The 4,642-nt window shown below is 26.7% G+C and overlaps 1 protein-coding gene across 7 annotated transcripts in view; it reads left to right on the top strand.

Moving 5' to 3' along the window:
* Nucleotides 1–466: 466 nt before the first annotated feature.
* Nucleotides 467–4,642, top strand: part of LOC102671905 — a 6,253-nt gene continuing 2,077 nt past the window's right edge. The window contains exon 1 of one of the 7 annotated variants that reach the window (XM_006619619.2): nt 467–619. The gene's annotated coding sequence lies outside the window, so the exon portion shown is untranslated. Of the gene's footprint in view, nt 620–4,328; nt 4,542–4,584; nt 4,604–4,642 lie in introns of those variants that run through there. The other 6 variants (XM_006619616.2, XM_006619618.2, XM_006619617.2 and 3 more) reach the window with 6 other exon arrangements.

Raw genomic sequence — 4,642 nt, 5'->3', positions numbered from 1 at the left:
ATAATTTTTGAAAAAATTAATTTTATATAAAATAAATACCTGTATAGCGAAAATAAAAATATTAAAGATAACTTAACATCCATATAATTTATTTACATAACATTTAATCTAAAAATACAATAAGTTTTTCTTTTTATACATTAAATAATTAATATCTATATCGGAAATCAATAATAAATCTATGTGCTTTAGAAAAATCCCCAGACAAATACTCACGCCATCTAGTTATATACTATCATTATTAAAAAAAAATCTATGGATTTATACATGTAAGTATATACATGGTATTGGGTATATTATTAAATATTTTTTGAACACATAAATCTAATAATTGAAATTGAATATTTAATTTAATTTAATTATTTTATTCAATTTAATAAATTTATTTAACGTGAAACTTACATTTATAGTTCTTTATTTAATAAAATCTATGTGTAGAAAAATTGTTTGTCGTAAGTATAGATAAGCAAATTTCGGAACAATTACTTGTGACAACCTATGAACGCTCGAAAAGAATCGATTCAGCAGATATTGAAATCGACCGACGGATTCCTAATTGACAGTTCGCATGATACAGTTTCAACTTTAACCACGATTTCAACATTCGCTACTCTTATATGTAAGTATTATAAAGCTATAAAATATAATTTTAAAAAATGAATTTTAAATACATAAATTATTAATATATATATATATATATAATCTTTATTTTTATTTTTTCATCAGTATAATTTAAAATTCATGTATATTAATTTCAAATTAGAAAAATAACATTTCATATATATCAACCTAATACTAATAAAATAATTAAGTATTTACTTAACCTAAAGAAAGAATGAATAATAAATATTTATGTTTATTAAAAAATATCAAAAACCTATTGCTATTCAATCGTGCACATTACATCAGAATTTTGTTCCTGTTTATTATGTAGCATGTGTACCTCTATGTATGAATGTTGAAAGGAAGGTAAGATTTCTAGTGAGAACATTATATGACATACTGAAATATGTAGAAGTTATAACTATTTTATTATTATTATTATTATTTTTTTTTACAATATATCAAGAATATTTAAAATTATTTAAAATATTTAAAATTATGAAAAAGAAAGAGAAAGATTCATTCTTCTTTATGTAGAAATATCGTAATAATATTATTGTCTTTAATCGTAATAATGTTATCATTTATAGACATTATATGACAATATTTATATGATCATGATACAGCACATTTATAAACAGAATATTATAATTATGAAATGGATAATTTCTATTTTTTCTAGAAAATAATAGTTATTTATAAACATGACAATTATTTAAAATTATGGAATAGAGGTAAATCCGGTAACATAAATAAAAGACTTTCCGATTTCGTATATAATTAAATATGTTACAATAATGATCACCATTATTCGAAGAAACTTAAATAAATTTTGTCAATCTGATTTTCCAAGTCGAATGTTAAGTCTTTCAGAAAATTTTAGCATAAAAATTTTTCATTTTCCAATTTATTGTCATATTTTAACTATTATAGTGTGAAAGCAGTTGGTTAAAACGTGATAGGTTGAAATTTTCGTGGTAATGTAGTGGGTTTCGCGAGAAGGATTATCGAAACAAGTGTCCTTACCGGATATTCCTCATTTATATGGATATCTCTATCTATAATTTTGAAACATTATCTCTTCTCTTTCTGGACATAAATATATCGAGAGAAATATATTTTCGAGAATTATGATTTTCCAAAATATATACAATTACAATTTATATTTCATTTTTATTTTAAAGGTTTATAAAATTTATATTTAAGTCTTAATGAAATAGAATAAATAATATTTACATTCCTATATAACATTAAATTTAAATATTAATTTCATAAGTTTTTATTATCCTTGTAGTAAACATATTTCTTTGAGTGCAAAGGGTTATATACATATAATATGAAAAAAAGAAAGAAATTGAAGTATGAAGTATGAAGTTGTCGAACTTTCTCCAAAAGAGTAAGAAAATGAAGTAAGAGAGTAAGAGAAATGGTGAAAGAAGTAATGAATGAAAGAGAGAGAAAAACCGTATCCTAAGCATGCTGTGAGGTGGTGCGAGGTGGTGCAGCATTCTGTCTGTTAGAGGGATAGGAGGCGCGGCGCAGCGTGGCGTGGCGTGCGCGCGCTTCTTACCCCCTGTAGGTTGGTGGCACCCCTACCTCGCGAGGGCCGTTTGTTCGGTTCGGTTCGAGTTTACAACCCTGCTGGGCCGCAAAATTTACGGTGCCCTCTTAAAAGCGATCCAAACACGTACCGGTCCATTTGGACTATCTTCCAGGAGTATGGTCCGCTTTGCCACGCGCTTTGCCTGATCGTCTACGATTTTCTGTTTTTTAAACTCACTCACTTCCTACATCTTTACTTTTCGTGAATCTCGTTCACTTTTTAATTTTTTTGCTTTATTATGAAAAATTTTTATGAAGCAATTTTTATATACATATAGCAATTGTATATTTATGAAATTTCCTATCGCATTTCTTTTGTTTTATTTAGAGAATAATATTTTGATTATATTAATTTTACACAATATAAAAAATATAAAAAAAAATAAAAATATAATGGCTAAATGTAGTTTATAATATTCATAATCATTTATTGAATAAGAAAAAATAAAAATTAATAGATAAATAATAATCGTTATGAAAGATGGAATGTCACATATAAATATGTATTGATTCGCATGATTCGCATAATTCGCATGATGGCGAATATATTAAACTCTTGGATAAAACTCTTAGATAAAATTTATGTAAGAAAATATAAAATATTCGCTATAGAATAACATAATTTGAAAGCTCGAAGGGCTTGTATTATTCAATCAACTGCAATAAGAGACCTCTCATGTGCAAGCTCGTTGTGTGTAATCAAGTTAAAAATTTATATAAAACACTGCCGGATGATAGTGGGTGGAGTGACATAAACTCGGTTACATAAAACAAATGCGGGGACACGCGAAAGGGAAGCCCCTTTGTATCTCTGGAGCCAGTGTGCCATAGAGGAAACCCTTTTGAGGAATCTTTACATATGCATGGACTACCAATGATACCATAGAAAATCATCACTCCCTACATCATCTATTACGGCTTATTATACTTTTCATATGTCATAACATAATAAAATTTATAAGAATATTGAACTCTTCTCTTTCTCTTATAAAGAAAATACTTGTACTACTTATCTTATATTTACATATTATTAATTGTTAATTATATTTAGTAAGAGATAGATATTTTAATCTCAAGTGCAAGTCTCAACTGCTTTTGAAATGCTGTTGCGCAATATTTATTATTACATTTTCCAAAAATTAAAATATGTCAACTGTTTCTGATAAAGAACAATTATTAGTTTTATCTTATTAGTTTTATCTACTTAATTAACGCAATTACATTAAAGGAATTGACACAATTATGTTCGAAAAACTTATCAAAGTCAATTTAACTTTATACCATTTCAAATTAATACCATAACAAATCTATGAAATCAATATTCGATCAATTATTATCGTTTAATTATAAATTAACTATGCATTTATTTTTACTTTTATGAAAAATGATTTCTTCTGTTCTTCTCTTCGAAGAGATTGAACTTTTTCCATATAATATCAATTGGGTTTGAATTTAAAATCATAACCGACTAGCGGTTAACTTAAAGAAAGAGTAAATCTCTATAAAAATAAAAACAAAATACAAAAAAAAAAAAAAAGGCAAGGATGATTTATTACCATTGTGAACGTTTTCGAATTTTTTGAAGTATTTCGAAAAGTTTCCCGCTCGCCTAACTGCGGTAACCGGCGAAACGACTCTTGGCTTACCGCATGTGTCGTAAAAGTTTTTAGGTTCCCAAAAATTTGTGGAAATTCAGGGAAACGGAGATGAAAAAAAGAAAAAGCAATGGCGAGATAAGAGGCACGGTAGCTGTTTTGTAACCTTCTATAAAAGTTATAGGATGGGACTCGAACCGCTGTAACATTTCAAAGATTTTGGCATCACTAATGATTTATGATTCTTTTCTGATCCAACTTTCTGACCCTAGTTTCTCTATTGTTTCTTCAGTTTTTTCTTTAATAATATTTTTATTACAAATATTTTTCTAAATCTATTATTTAATTTGGATATTAAATTTGTCATTTTTCAATTTGACTAATCTTTTGCTTAATCAATCAGCTTTTAATTTAATTACATATAAAAAGACATTGATAGCTAAAATATCATACTTCAAATGTGTAACATATCTGTTGTACAATGAAGATCAAGAAGTCAGTGTAAGGAAATATATATTCGTAAAAACTGAGTGGTAAGAATGTATCTTGTGCATATGTCTTTGAGAATATGATAGCGAACTAAACTGGTTTAAACTCGTTAAAACTCATTGGTCTGAGTCATAAAAGATCAGAGAATCGTCTTGTGTCGTGCTTAAAGTTCAGTGCTTAAAGTTAGTGTTGAGAATCGTAATTTTAAAAAATTGTTAAGAATATTTTATTTATTTATTTTAAAACTTGCATGTGCGTAGCATTAATTTCCAATTATACATAATTCATATGAATATAGTGATGTATATTTACTGGTACAGGGTCAATCTCATTATCTTAATATTTGCCATTTA

The sequence above is a fragment of the Apis dorsata genome, unplaced genomic scaffold (assembly GCF_000469605.1).
Source record: "Apis dorsata unplaced genomic scaffold, Apis dorsata 1.3 scaffold_429, whole genome shotgun sequence".
Lineage (NCBI taxonomy): Eukaryota > Metazoa > Arthropoda > Insecta > Hymenoptera > Apidae > Apis > Apis dorsata.
Note: the sequence above shows the minus strand (reverse complement) of the source record. Positions and strands in the feature narration are given on the sequence as shown.